Source organism: Engystomops pustulosus, chromosome 7, assembly GCF_040894005.1.
Source record: "Engystomops pustulosus chromosome 7, aEngPut4.maternal, whole genome shotgun sequence".
In the NCBI taxonomy this organism is placed as follows: domain Eukaryota; kingdom Metazoa; phylum Chordata; class Amphibia; order Anura; family Leptodactylidae; genus Engystomops; species Engystomops pustulosus.
This window is the reverse complement of record NC_092417.1, coordinates 3,065,009-3,081,251: the sequence shown is the minus strand read 5'-3', so window position 1 is coordinate 3,081,251 and position 16,243 is coordinate 3,065,009. Positions and strand designations below refer to the sequence as shown.

General features: G+C 44.8%; 1 protein-coding gene across 1 annotated transcript in view; it reads right to left on the bottom strand.

The window, feature by feature from the left end:
- The window catches only part of LOC140069125 (protein S100-A1-like), a 47,406-nt gene extending 42,057 nt beyond the window's left edge, over positions 1-5,349 (bottom strand). Inside the window, exon 1 of the mRNA XM_072114490.1 lies at positions 5,211-5,349. The gene's annotated coding sequence lies outside the window, so the exon portion shown is untranslated. The remainder of the gene's footprint in view (positions 1-5,210) is intronic.
- Positions 5,350-16,243: the final 10,894 nt, after the last annotated feature.

The window sequence follows — 16,243 nt, the reverse complement described above, 5'->3', positions numbered from 1 at the left end:
ATACGGCAGATAGAGATGATACAGGGGGAGGATAGAAGATACAGGATACAGCAGATAGAGATGATACAGGGGGGGATAGAAGATACAAGATACGGCAGATAGAGATGATACAGGGGGATAGAAGATACAGGATACGGTAGATAGAGATTATACAGGAGGGATAGAAGATACAGGATACAGCAGATAGAGATGATACAGGGGGATAGAAGATACAGGATACGGCAGATAGAGATTATACAGGGGGGGATAGAAGATACAGGATACAGCAGATAGAGATGATACAGGGGGGGATAGAAGATACAGGATACGGCAGATAGAGATTATACAGGGGGGGATAGAGGATACAGGATACAGCAGATAGAGATGATACAGGGGGAGGATAGAATATACAGGATACAGCAGATAGAGATGATACAGGGGGGGGGATAGAAGATACAGGATACGGCAGATAGAGATGATACAGGGGGGGATAGAAGATACAGGATACAGCAGATAGAGATTATACAGGGGGGATAGAAGATACAGGATACAGCAGATAGAGATGATACAGGGGGAGGATAGAATATACAGGATACAGCAGATAGAGATGATACAGGGGGGGATAGAAGATACAGGATACGGCAGATAGAGATTATACAGGGTGGGATAGAAGATACAGGATACGGCAGATAGAGATGATACAGGGGGGATAGAAGATACAGGATACGGCAGATAGAGATGATACAGGGGGGGATAGAAGATACAGGATACAGCAGATAGAGATGATACAGGGGGGGATAGAAGATACAGGATACGGCAGATAGAGATGATACAGGGGGGGATAGAGGATACAGGATACGGCAGATAGAGATGATACAGGGGGGGGATAGAAGATACAGGATACGGCAGATAGAGATTATACAGGGGGGGATAGAAGATACAGGATACGGCAGATAGAGATGATACAGGGGGGGGATAGAAGATACAGGATACGGCAGATAGAGATGATACAGGGGGGGATAGAAGATACAGGATACGGCAGATAGAGATTATACAGGGGGGGATAGAGGATACAGGATACAGCAGATAGAGATGATACAGGGGGGGATAGAAGATACAGGATACGGCAGATAGAGATGATACAGGGGGGGGATAGAAGATACAGGATATGGCAGATAGAGATGATACAGGGGGGATAGAAGATACAGGATACAGCAGATAGAGATGATACAGGGGGGGAAAGAAGATCCAGGATACAGCAGATAGAGATGATACAGGGGGGGGTAGAAGATACAGGATATGGCAGATAGAGATGATACAGGGGGGGATAGAAGATACAGGATACAGCAGATAGAGATGATACAGGGGGGATAGAAGATACAGGATACGGCAGATAGAGATGATACAGGGGGGGATAGAAGATACAGGATACGGCAGATAGAGATGATACTGGGGGGATAGAAGATACAGGATATGGCAGATAGAGATGATACAGGGGGGGATAGAAGATACAGGATACGGCAGATAGAGATGATACAGGGGGAGGATAGAAGATACAGGATACAGCAGATAGAGATGATACAGGGGGGGATAGAAGATACAGGATACGGCAGATAGAGATTATACAGGGGGGGATAGAAGATACAGGATACAGCAGATAGAGATGATACAGGGGGGGATAGAAGATACAGGATACGGCAGATAGAGATGATACAGGGGGGGATAGAAGATACAGGATACGGCAGATAGAGATGATACAGGGGGGGATAGAAGATACAGGATACAGCAGATAGAGATGATACAGGGGGGGATAGAAGATACAGGATACGGCAGATAGAGATGATACAGGGGGGGGATAGAAGATACAGGATACGGCAGATAGAGATGATACAGAGGGGGATAGAAGATACAGGATACGGCAGATAGAGATGATACAGGGGGGGATAAAGGATACAGGATACAGCAGATAGAGATGATACAGGGGGGGATAGAAGATACAGGATACGGCAGATAGAGATGATACAGGGGGGGATAGAAGATACAGGATACAGCAGATAGAGATGATACAGGGGGGGATAGAAGATACAGGATACGGCAGATAGAGATGATACAGGGGGGGGATAGAAGATACAGGATATGGCAGATAGAGATGATACAGGGGGGGATAGAAGATACAGGATACGGCAGATAGAGATGATACAGGGGGGGATAAAGGATACAGGATACGGCAGATAGAGATGATACAGGGGGGGGATAGAAGATACAGGATACGGCAGATAGAGATGATACAGGGGGGGATAGAAGATACAGGATACGGCAGATAGAGATGATACAGGGGGGGGATAGAAGATACAGGATACGGCAGATAGAGATGATACAGGGGGGGATAGAAGATACAGGATACAGCAGATAGAGATGATACAGGGGGGGATAGAAGATACAGGATACGGCAGATAGAGATGATACAGGGGGGGATAAAAGATACAGGATACGGCAGATAGAGATGATACAGGGGGGATAGAAGATACAGGATACGGCAGATAGAGATGATACGGGGGGGATAGAAGATACAGGATACGGCAGATAGAGATGATACGGGGGGGATAGAAGATACAGGATACGGCAGATAGAGATGATACAGGGGGGGATAGAAGATACAGGATACAGCAGATAGAGATGATACAGGGGGGGGTAGAAGATACAGGATACGGCAGATAGAGATGATACGGGGGGGGGGGATAGAAGATACAGGATACAGCAGATAGAGATGATACAGGGGGGGATAGAAGATACAGGATACGGCAGATAGAGATGATACGGGGGGGGATAGAAGATACAGGATACAGCAGATAGAGATGATACGGGGGGGGGATAGAAGATACAGGATACATCAGATAGAGATGACACAGGGGGGGGGATAGAAGATAAAGGATACAGCAGATAGAGATGATACAGGGGGGGATAGAAGATACAGGATACGGCAGATAGAGATGATACAGGGGGGATAGAAGATACAGGATACAGCAGATAGAGATGATACAGGGGGGGGTAGAAGATACAGGATACGGCAGATAGAGATGATACGGGGGGGGGGGGAATAGAAGATACAGGATACAGCAGATAGAGATGATACAGGGGGGGATAGAAGATACAGGATACGGCAGATAGAGATGATACGGGGGGGGGATAGAAGATACAGGATACAGCAGATAGAGATGATACGGGGGGGGGGATAGAAGATACAGGATACAGCAGATAGAGATGATACAGGGGGGGATAGAAGATACAGGATACGGCAGATAGAGATGATACAGGGGGGATAGAAGATACAGGATACAGCAGATAGAGATGATACAGGGGGGGGTAGAAGATACAGGATACGGCAGATAGAGATGATACGGGGGGGGGATAGAAGATACAGGATACAGCAGATAGAGATGATACAGGGGGGGATAGAAGATACAGGATACAGCAGATAGAGATGATACGGGGGGGGGATAGAAGATACAGGATACATCAGATAGAGATGATACAGGGGGGATAGAAGATACAGGATACAGCAGATAGAGATGATACAGGGGGGGATAGAAGATACAGGATACAGCAGATAGAGATGATACAGGGGGGGATAGAAGATACAGGATACAGCAGATAGAGATGATACAGGGGGGATAGAAGATACAGGATACAGCAGATAGAGATGATACAGGGGGGGGTAGAAGATACAGGATACGGCAGATAGAGATGATACGGGGGGGGGGATAGAAGATACAGGATACAGCAGATAGAGATGATACAGGGGGGGATAGAAGATACAGGATACAGCAGATAGAGATGATACAGGGGGGGATAGAAGATACAGGATACGGCAGATAGAGATGATACAGGGGGGGATAGAAGATACAGGATACGGCAGATAGAGATGATACAGGGGGGGATAGAAGATACAGGATACGGCAGATAGAGATGATACGGGGGGGGGATAGAAGATACAGGATACATCAGATAGAGATGACACAGGGGGGGGGATAGAAGATACAGGATACGGCAGATAGAGATGATACAGGGGGGGATAGAAGATACAGGATACGGCAGATAGAGATGATACAGGAGGGGATAGAAACCCAAGAACTTGGGTCGAAACCCATCATCAATCGGGAGAAACCCTTCCACCGTGCGCTTGTGCTGTTGATGCATCAGAAAATATGGTGTAAAAATCCACCCGCATTATGTAAGTAGTAACATGAGTTCTGCATCGTCATTCATTATTACCCACCATAACGGCCGATGTCGCTGCAGGTGGTTTATGCCTTCTTATTCCCTTTCCTACATGTCACAAAACTGCATCAAATGTCAGGCAAGTACAAGAAACGCGATGGCGGCACTCAAGTGATGGTAACACATGGGTGCCCCCATCTGGGATCTGGGTGGCGCCCCCTCTGATGTGTTGCTATGACAGCTTGAACCCTAACACAGGGTCCACACATCCAGTCAATGTACAGTACACTGCAATCCTGCTGCAGTATATTGTATAAGTGATCAGACTCCCTAGGGTTAAAGTACCCCAGGGAGTCTAGAAATACAGTAAAAAAATATATAAAACTAAAAGTTCAAATTATCCTTTTCGCTAGAACGCAGAGGACGCAGAGGGTCTCAGTTAAGGTCGGATAAGAGATAATATGGGGGGTCGTGAGGCAGAGGATGTAGAGGGTCTCAGTTAAGGTCAGATAAGAGATAATATGGGGGCTGTCGGGGGGCAGAGGATGCTGAGGGTCTCGGTTAAGGTCAGATAAGAGATAATATGGGGGCTGTCGGGGGGGCAGAGGATGCAGAAGTCCTGGTTTAAGGTCGGATAAGAGATAAGATGGAGGTAAGTTGGGGGTCGGGGGGCAGAGCATGTAGAGGGTCTCAGTTAAGGTCGGATATAGAGATAAAATGGAGGTAAGTTGGGGGTCGGGGGGCAGAGCATGTAGAGGGTCTCAGTTAAGGTCGGATATAGAGATAAGATGGAGGTAAGTTGGGGGTCGGGGTGCAGAGGACGCAGAGGGTCTCGGCACTGCTCAGTGATTACAGGGGATTTTCATGATCAGTTATTATCGAGATTTTACTATGGAAAAGAATAACCAGTTGTCTCCCCGTCTGCTGCTGCAGTTTGGTGCAGATCCCTCAGCGTCTATAGATGATATGACTGCAGCACCCCCCACCCCAGGACCGGGACATGAGCGACTTACCTGTGCAGGTATCTGCAGGTCTACGTGGAGCAGGTGAGGCAGAGGCAGCAGAGTGCTGAGCAGGGAGGGTGTCCTCATGTTATAAACACCGGAGGACCCAGGTGACACCCTGCACCTCCCCGTACTGTAGGGACCTAAGTATCAGCCGGGCCATGGGGTCACGCCCTGCCTGAATAATTCAATATCAGATCTGTAAGTCACTGCCCTCTGATCACAATGAAGAACCTCCATCCCCTGCTGCAGTCTAATCCCCGCAGCAGTGAATCATGACACAGAGTCATCAGCTTCTACCTGTGATCCCTACAAGAAGACCCTCTGACCCTCTCCTCCATGGAGCCCACCTGCTGCAGGATGGAGGACACTACTCCAACATGGAGGGCCCCCATGTCCTGACAGCTGAGAGTCTCAGGTCACCGGAGAACCTGTTGTGGATCCGTTGTTGTCAATTATCAGTTGTTACTGTAACGCAGGGTCTGGGAACGGAGTAATGACACAGCTTGTGGGTCCTGATGCTAAACCCAGAGCCCAGCTTTCCCTACCTGTTTGCCTCACATACCCTAAATGGTAAGAGGACAACTAGGTGACATTCCCTTCATGTGCTGAAGTGCAAAACGCAGAGAAGAAGACAGGACAGGACGAGCTAATGTCACAACAAATCTATAGTCAGCGCTGAACTATGAGCAGATGATTTATGTGATACCAGAGTCCTGGCCCCAGGAATGATTGGAGCAAAGCTCTGTCTGCCACAGCGGGTTAACTGTTGATGAGCCGGAGCAGAGCTGCATAAGGAGATTAGTGTGTGGTGCAATTCAATACAAAATCAGCAATCCCAAGCCCGTGTTCACACTGACAATGTACAAGAGAGACGTAAGGACACAATCGGCGCCTCCTCAGATGCATTGCACGGACAGAGTGGTTACACTGTGATCCATTAGACCCCAATTATGGTGGAATCCAGAAAACTACTGATGTGTGTGATGCTTCTAGTCGATTTACAAACTTTGCATTTCTGCAAACAAGGACGTCCTCCGACCTATGTCAATGAGGATTCTGATAAAATGTAACTTTTATTTATCATTTATTCAAACCATAAGGAATATTTTCCCAGTGTGTAGAAACAAAAGAAAAACTAAAAGTTGGAACGGTGGGAAAAGAAGTAGATTTTTCCTTCGGAGCAAGGAGAGGAACGTGAGGAGTTTGAGATGAGTTAACGTTTTAAGTGTGGAATAGGGAGTTAGGAACCCACAGGTAGGTATTGAGGGGTTTCGCTATGTTGCACACAGGTAGGTATTGAGGGGTTTCGCTATGTTGCACACAGGTAGGTATTGAGGGGTTCGCTTTGTTGCACACAGGTAGGTATAGAAAGGTTCGCTGTGCTGCGGGCACTCTTTTTAGTATTGTTAGAGGCTACACAGTGATAGATTAGATAGCAAGTCTTGGCCACATCTGTATCAGGGGGAATATGGACTATTAGGAGTGTAATCCACGCTCTCAGACTACCCTCTCACTCCGGGGGGTATTTCCATATAATTTCCCAGGCTGCAGTCACTTGCTATGTGTGCGCAGTGTTTTATAGTGCTATCTTAGCCAGACGTGATAACATGCCATACCCTAAAGGTGGATCTATGCTAAACACTAGCTTTCTGTTTGGAGACACACATTCTTCAGGGGGTAAGCCTCAGATCAGCCCCGTTACCCCCTGAAGACGCCATCTCATGGCGAAACATGTCGGGGGGGCTGTCTGAATGTGTGTTGATTTTAGATTGAGTGGTGTTCATGGATTAGATAGTTATTAGCAATGTCAGAAAATCGAGGCATTGAATAGTAGCAATAACTGGAAAAACACCCAAGGGAGCGAACGCAATGTGTGTCTCCAAACAGAAAGCTAGTGTTTAGCATAGATCCACCTTTAGGGTATGGCATGTTATCACGTCTGGCTAAGATAGCACTATAAAACACTGCGCACACATAGCAAGTGACTGCAGCCTGGGAAATTATATGGAAATACCCCCCGGAGTGAGAGGGTAGTCTGAGAGCGTGGATTACACTCCTAATAGTCCATATTCCCCCTGATACAGATGTGGCCAAGACTTGCTATCTAATCTATCACTGTGTAGCCTCTAACCATACTAAAAAGAGCGCACGCAGCACAGCGAACCTTTCTATACCTACCTGTGTGCAACATAGCGAACCCCTCAATACCTACCTGTGTGCAACAAAGCGAACCCCTCAATACCTGCCTGTGGGTTCCTAACTCCCTATTCCACACTTAAAACGTTAACTCATCTCAAACTCCTCACGTTCCTCTCCTTGCTCCGAAGGAAAAATCACCTTCTTTTCCCACCATTCCAACTTTTAGTTTTTCTTTTGTTTGTCTCTACACACTGGGAAAATATTCCTTATGGTTGAAATAAATGATTAATAAAAGTTACATTCTAGCAGAATCCTCATTGACATAGGTCGGAGGACGTCCTTGTTGCAGAAATGCTAAGTTTGTAAATTGTTAGTAACACTATAGGTCCAGACCTCGCACGTGGCCCTAAGTATATCTAATCCCTGTGTGTGTGATGCTTCTAGTCGGACGCCATCAATACTTTTCCTAGGGAGAGGTCATCGATAGTCACGGAATTCTCCAAAGAAACGCAGCAGAAAACAATCAGGCATAAAAGATCCGACCTCTGGTATCCAAGAGGATAAGAGGATTCCAGGACTTTTAGAGGTCCCTAAACTTGTAACTGGTTCCCTTCTGTCTACAAAACTTTTCCATAATCCGGTCCCTATCCTCCCCTCTGCCCCGATGTCCCATGTGTTACCCCCAGATGTGGTCCTGGTGCTTGTACTACGCTGCTGCCTGTGGGGTGTATGGAGGATGGTATATCGCTCTCCGTTCTCCTCCGTGTCGTGTGGTTGATGTATAATTGTGGGTGGATGTGAGGATCTGGCAGTGGAGGATGATCTATCGTGTATGTGAGGCTGTAAGAGTATTACATGACATGTCCAGACAGAATGTTATCCATTGTCCTGGATCTCTGCACGGCTCCGGAGTCCTGCACTGCGATGTCTGCTGGTGCTGAGAGGTGACCACCTGCAGGGTCCTTGGTCGAGGACAATATAGGATTAGTTAGAGACAGTATCACACAGGACAGGATGAGATACACAGCTCTTGGAATTGAACTTGTAAGTACAGAAGAACGACGATACCTTAGTTGAGGAGCTGCAGAATAAGTGTAAATGACAGAGATTTCCAAATGCCCTCAGAATCCTCTCCAAAATGTAGAGTTCAAACTGAATTGCAAGTTATAGGAATCCCTGTAGTAATCTCGGGGCACCTCACTCCTGTCACACTCCCCACAAGCTTCCGCAAAGTCTTGAGAGACCATGATGGCCACCAGGAAGATTTAACCAACAGATATTTGGTTCCGGCAATCCCATGGTGTCCCGCCAGAACAATGAACTTCATGTAGGAGGCGGAGACAAGGGGGACAAACATGTTATCCCTGGGAGTGTTACTAGGTGCTGGGTCTTCAGAGTTATCAAAAGTGGCTCGATAATAATCAATCTCGACCAACACCACATCATGGACAGGATTTTTCCGGAGCATTCTGTGGGGTATTACTGGTAAAAAAAAACTACATTTTTCCTCCCAGAACTAAGGGAAGCATAATGCCCAGAATGTCACTCAGCGCTATTCAAATATGATAGATGTTATGGTCAGTAGTCACACGACTCTGGGGGTCATTTACTAAGGGCCCGATTCGCGTTTTCCCGACGTGTTTCCCGAATATTTCCGATTTGCGCCGAAGTTCCCTGAATAGCCCCGGGATTCTGGCGCACGGGTCTAAATTGTGTCGCACGGGCGCCGAGTTCCGTGCGCCAAAACAAGGGGGCGTGGTTTTCGAAATACCCGAATGATTCGGACAAGCCCCCGAATTTAAAAAACCGAATTGTGTCGCAAGACGTGCACTCATATACACCGGGCTGAAGGAGGTGAATGTCAGGGCAATTTTCTTTTGCTTAGGATCCTACTTGGAGAATGTGGCTTTTGAAAAAAAAGAAGCCCCAGTTAAAGGGATAGGTCTGCAGCTATGTTCCCTCCTCAAGCCCCACTTAAAGGGATAGGTCTGCAGCTATGTTCCCTCCTCAAGCCCCACTTAAAGGGATAGGTGTGCAGCTATGTTCCCTCCTCAAGCCCCACTTAAAGGGATAGGTGTGCAGCTATGTTCCCTCCTCAAGCCCCACTTAAAGGGATAGGTGTGCAGGTATGCTCTCTCCTCAAGCCCCACTTAAAGGGATAGGTTTGCAGGTATGCTCTCTCCTCAAGCCCCACTTAAAGGGATAGGTGTGCAGGTATGCTCTCTCCTCAAGCCCCACTTAAAGGGATAGGTGTGCAGGTATGCTCTCTCCTCAAGCCCCACTTAAAGGGATAGGTGTGCAGGTATGCTCTCTCCTCAAGCCCCACTTAAAGGGATAGGTCTGCAGGTATGCTCTCTCCTCAAGCCCCACTTAAAGGGATAGGTGTGCAGGTATGCTCTCTCCTCAAGCCCCACTTAAAGGGATAGGTGTGCAGGTATGCTCTCTCCTCAAGCCCCACTTAAAGAGATAGGTGTGCAGGTATGCTCTCTCCTCAAGCCCCACTTAAAGGGATAGGTGTGCAGGTATGCTCTCTCCTCAAGCCCCACTTAAAGGGATAGGTCTGCAGGTATGCTCTCTCCTCAAGCCCCACTTAAAGGGATAGGTCTGCAGGTATGCTCTCTCCTCAAGCCCCACTTAAAGAGATAGGTGTGCAGGTATGCTCTCTCCTCAAGCCCCACTTAAAGGGATAGGTGTGCAGGTATGCTCTCTCCTCAAGCCCCACTTAAAGGGATAGGAAAAAGAACTATTTCCAGCTGGACATCAGACGTCAGTTTTAGGATAAAAAGTAGCAAAATTTTATTTGAAATCCATTAAAAAGGGTACAATGATACATGACACAGCATAAGGAATAAAAAATAGCATCAAAGCTTACGCGTTTCGGTGATTAAACCTTATTCATAGCTTCTGCACAACTTTCTGCAGTCTGGCTATTTAACCCTGCCCTTTCAATCCCATGGATCTCTGGGTAAGGTTTTTTTAACCCTTTCCATGATTTTTTGTATAAAGCGTAAAGCGTAAAGTGTAAACATAAAGTGTAAACATAAAGTGTAAACATACATAGAAGAAACTTTACATGTTTAAAAACAAGGAAAAACAGGTGGTAATTATCACCTTAGTACCTGCAAGAAAAAGTGTAACTTTACATTGTTTTTCTATCAAAGAAGCAAAAAAGAGAGGTGGTATTACGTGGGGAGCATTATAGGATATTAGAAACAATATTTTATATTTATTATATATTTTATAAGTTAGCAATTTTTAGCAAAAATGAATCAAATCTTGTTTCTTATTTAATCCAAAAGGGACCCTAGTTTTTAGAGAGAAAATCCAGTACGTTTCTCGATTTAAAAGGATCCTCCTAAGATCTCCCCCTCGCTTAGGTTTCATTACTTTTTCAATACCCCTGCATCTGAGGACACTGCAGTCTCCGGCATGATGTTCCCTAACATGTCTGGATACTGCGGAAATGTTAACCGCACTGTCTGAACTGACATCAGAGAAATGTCGACGAATGCGGGTTTTAAGATTGTTCGTAGTACAGCCTATGTAATCTAATCCACATGAAATGCATTGTATCTGATAAATTACAAATGATGTATTACAGTTTATGAATTGTTTTATTTCTTGTTGTGCATCGTTAGAGTACGAGGAGAAAAATTTGCTTTGGATCGCATACCTGCAGCACTTACAACGGTCTGCTCCACATTTGAAGAAGCCTTTAGTGCTGAGCCATGTGGTATGGCCTGGACTTGATTGATATAGGCTTGGTGACAGTAAGTTACTGAGATTCGGAGCCTTTTTAGCTACACATTTTATATTGTTGTGCATAATTTTGGACAGTACGTGATCAGTATGCAGGATGGGTAGATTTTTATATATAATTTTTTCAATTTCTTTGTACTGAACACTGTAGGTTGTAGTAAACACTATTGGTTGTTGTTTTTTGTGTTTGGATTTTTTGTTTTTATTCATGTTAATCAAATCTGAACGGGGGATATTATGGACTATATGAGAGGCCCTTTTTAACATCCACTCCGGATATTTTCTCTTCTTTAATTTGTCCCAAACCTTTTTCTCCTCTGTTTTATACAGGGAGGATGTGGAACAATTCCTTTTAGTGCGGATAAGTTCTCCTGTAGGGATATTCTTTATAACATGATTGGGGTGGCATGAGCTAGCTAGTAGGGTGGTATTAGATGCCGTTGGTTTGACATATGGGGAAATTTGAACTACAGTATTGGTACCAGTTAAGCTGATATCCAAGAAATTGATAGTTTTAGCCTGTAAATTAAATGTGAATTTTAAATTCATGTAGTTAGAATTCAGATATTTGACAAAATTTTCTGCATCCAATACAGTTCCCTCCCATATCAGGAGCTGGTCGTCAATATAACGGCCGTACCACCTGATATGGGAGAGAAAAGGATTTGCCCCAGAAAACAGATAAAGTTCTTCCCATCTGGCCATGTACAGATTTGCTAATGATGGAGAACATCTGCCCCCCATCGATGCACCGCATCTCTGTAAAAAATAGCTGTCATCAAATGAAAAATAATTTCTTTTCAAGAGAAAGTTAACTGCTTCTACTATAAACTCTTTTACTGCAAGTGAATACATGCTATATTTATCCAACCAGTAAGTCAGGCATTGTAATGCAATTTCATGGTCTAAAGATGGGTATAATGCTACCACGTCACACGACAGCCACATGGAGCTCCGTCTCCATGGTATACCATCAAGTAAAGAAATAGTATGTTTAGTATCTTTCAATAGGCCAGGAAGGGAAGCAACCAGTGGCTGAAGGTGGTGGTCAACCCACTCCCCCAATCTTTCACTCAGAGATCCGATACCCGCCACAATGGGGCGGAGGGGAGGGGGGAAGACCTCCTTATGTATCTTCGGCAATGAGTGAAAGACTGGGGTAACGGGAAATTTGACATACAGGTAATCTGATATTTTCTGGGATATTGCACCCATATTTAATCCCTCATCCAACAGTTTCCTTAACAACATTTGAAATTCAATAGTAGGATTTGATTGTAATTTTAGATACGTTTTTTCATCACTCAACATCTCTAAATTTAATTTTTTATACAGTCCGGCATTAAGGAGAACTATCGCACCCCCCTTGTCTGCAGAGCGGACTAGAAGATCAGAGTTCATTTTAATTTCTTTTATGGCTTTCCGTTCCTGGTTTGAAATATTATATTTCTGGTGCTGAGTGGTAACTTCTTTTAGTTCAATCAAATCTCGTTCCACCTGTTCTTGGAAAATGTCCATTGTGGTGGATCTTGAGTTAATGGGGTAGAACAAAGAGTTGGAAGTTCGGAAAGATTGGTTCAAGTCCACTATATCATATTCTTCAGACTGAAGTTGGCGCAATGTCGAGAGGTGATATTGGTCTTCAAAAGTGTTCATATCTTTGTTTAGGCTTAGCATCCCGGTATTACCACAGTCCTTAGAATAGGTCTTATCACCCTCTGGACATTCAAAAAAATGTTTTCGCAGAGTTAAATTTCTAATAAATTTATTTACATCTAGGATAGTATGAAATATATTGAAATTATTGCTGGGTGAAAAACCTAAACCTTTAGACAGTAAGGCACTTTGTTGAGGACTTAAAATGTAGCTCGATAAATTGTAAATGAGATCTTGCTTCACTTCTGGTTCCTGAGAATGTATTTTTTGGAGGCGGGATTATGGCTTTCCGTTCCTGGTTTGAAAGGGATAGGTGTGCAGGTATGCTCTCTTCTCAAGCCCCACTTAAAGGGATAGGTCTGCAGGTATGCTCTCTCCTCCTGGCCCATTTAAAGGGGTATGGTGTGATGTATGTGTATTCCACCCTGCTCCTATCTCATGATGAGTGATACAAGTGATTGACAAAAGTGAATAAGGATGCAAAACAATGCTTTTGATTAACATAGGCATCCCTTGCCTCCGATGAGCACATAAGAATTAATAATCAGTCCTTATCAGAATGTTCCCTGTCCCCAATGGGGCTCCCAATCTAAAAAACCTGCAAGTATGTGTTTGAGCGTGGGATGAAACCGGAGGACCTGGAGGAAACCAACACAAACATGGAGAGAAATGCAAACTCTGTGCAGACGTTGACCTGGATGTCACTCGAATCGAGGTCCACAAGGCTGCAAGGCTGTAATGCTAACTAATGAGCCACCATGGCACCCAGCATACATTGCTCTTGTGGAGGCTACATAGTGGAAAGATGTATATTTATTTGTAAAGCTTTACGGAATTTACTGAAGCAATATAAATAAAAATTATTTGTTAACTTTTGCAAAAGTTTAGTCCTTGATTTAAAGTTTTAGCATCAGATGGAGGCAAAAGGCCGGCCGCCGTCTGCAACTATTTGCCAATGTATACACAAAGGTCACACGTCAGCCGCTTTAGTGACATATACGCTGAGCCTAGACCAAGAATATGGTGTGAACCCAGCAAAATACACCAAGCTGCCCACATCATGTAAGTTATCTTTAGCCAAAGTGTCTGTGTGACCCTGCACTCCCCCCCCCCCAGTGTTTATGTCACCATACCCCCCCACCAGTGTTTATGTCACCATACCCCCCCCACCAGTGTTTATCTCACCATACCCCCCCCACCAGTGTTTATGTCACCCCCCCCCCAGTGTTTATGTCACCATAAACCCCCAACAGTGTTTATGTCAACAAACACCCCCCCCCCACCAGTGTTTATGTCACCATACCCCCCCACCAGTGTTTATGTCACCATACCCCCCCCCACCAGTGTTTATGTCACCATCCCCCCCCCACCAGTGTTTATGTCACCACCCCCCCCCCCAGTGTTTATGTCACCATAAACCCCCAACAGTGTTTATGTCAACAAACACCCCCCCCCCCCACCAGTGTGTTGCTGCCCCTGTTTTTTTATGGAAGTTAACGTAATAAACAGTCATTTTTATGCAAAAATTAATAATTTATTCAAGCACTGTTTTAAAATCACATTACATTTGTTTATATTCAGACATCAAAGAAAAATACTGATACCTTAATAAATACATCTCATGCTATTGATTTACAGCAACTTTACAAACACCGTTGCCTGTTTTGGGGGATAATCATGGTAAAAAGACAACTTTACAAACACCGTTGCCTGTTTTGGGGGATAATCATGGTAAAATTTTTTTTTTTTTTTTTTTTGGTTCAAACATTTTTTTTTTTTTTTTTTTTTTTTCCAAACTTTTTGAAATTTTTTTTGAAATTTTTTCATTTTTTTCATTTTTTTTTTTAAATTTTTAAATGTTTTTTTAACAAAATCTTTTAAACAAAAAAAGACACAAAATTAAGAACGAGGAGGGTGGAACAACCTTTCGAAATGGGCCATCAGAATGTCCATGTTTCGGTTGAGCAGCTCCATTTCATGGAGGAGCTGCTCACCGATGGACATCTGAAGACCCTCGGCCACTGCTGTGGTGGCTACCTCTGGTGGCTGGACCTCTTCCTGTGGGTCTTCCACAGGTTCCAGATCCTGTAAAAAATAAAAAAAAAAATATAAATTAATTATAATTACAAATTTATTTGTATATATTACATTTTCAACATCTTAGATTCCTAAAAGGATGCCAGTCTTTACCTCTTGGCCAGGTGGCACAGGGCTTGGTGGAGGGGGAGAGTCGTCCCCAACATCCACCACAACAGAAGCAGAAGCAGAAGAAGAGGCCCCTTCTACGGCCGGTGCCCTCTCCCGTCCGGCTAGAAAGAAAAATAGAAATCATCAAAAAATGCAGACATGTCATTACTTAGAGAAAAAAGTTGTATCTTCTAACCTTTTGCAGAGCGGTTCCGGCTTCGGACACGCTCCAAAAAGCGCTCCTCACGGACCTTTATGTCCGAGAACCGCTTCTGCAACTGTCGGACGGAATGGTACCGGCCGTATTTCTCGAGCAGATGGGCTTGGACCTGCTCCATGATCTTGGTCTTAGCTTTATAGCTGCCAGTCTCACGGAGCAGGTCGTAGCCCCGCTCGTCGCAGATGGTTATCAAAGCGACGAGCTCTGCTCGATCAAAAGGGGCGCTCTTCTTCTGCTTTCTCTTGCCGCTGCTGGTGCCTGCCTGGCTTTCATCTGTAAAATACAAGAACGCAAGATATTTGATATTTTTACCAATATGAAATTCAAAACTTATTTATGATAGATTTGTTTCAAAGATTTGCATTGGGTTTACCCTGATCTTGTTGTGCTCGGAATTTGTGTTGCCTATCACATGTCTGGCGTCTTCGGCCTTCTTCTCATGGTGTGTTTTCATAGTCTTTGCATTGTGTATTAACCCCTTAAGGACGCAGCCATTTTACAGCTTAAGGCTACATTCACACGACTGTATGGGGGACGTATATACGGCCGATATACGTCCCACATAGACGGCAATGGGCGCATGGCGCACTACGGGAGCGGTACGGTTCAGCACACGTGCGGCACCGTACCGCTTCGTACCCAAGAAAAAGATAGGACCTGTCCTATCTTTCTCCGTAGTACGGCGCCGTGCGCCATTACTTCCTATGTAGAGGGGCGGGGGGGAGCTACGCTCACCTCCTCCTCCTCCTCTCCCCGTACACGGCCGTTGCCCGCTACGGTACGGGCGGCCAACAGCAGTGTGAATCTAGCCTAAGGCTCAGCCCAATTTATGGGATTGTGATATGGTTTGATTTATATAGTTATACCTTTTGAACACTTTTACTAATCTAAACGATTCCACACATCTTGTACTTCATTTTATTGGTAAATGTTGGCTGTTATTTTTTGCTTTCATTCCCCAAAAAAATGTCACAAACTTGAGTTTTGGGATAAATGTGACCTTGACAAAATTTTGAATCATTGCATTTTCATGCAGATGATTTTCAACCTAAATAAGTTGCAGAATAACATTTCCAAT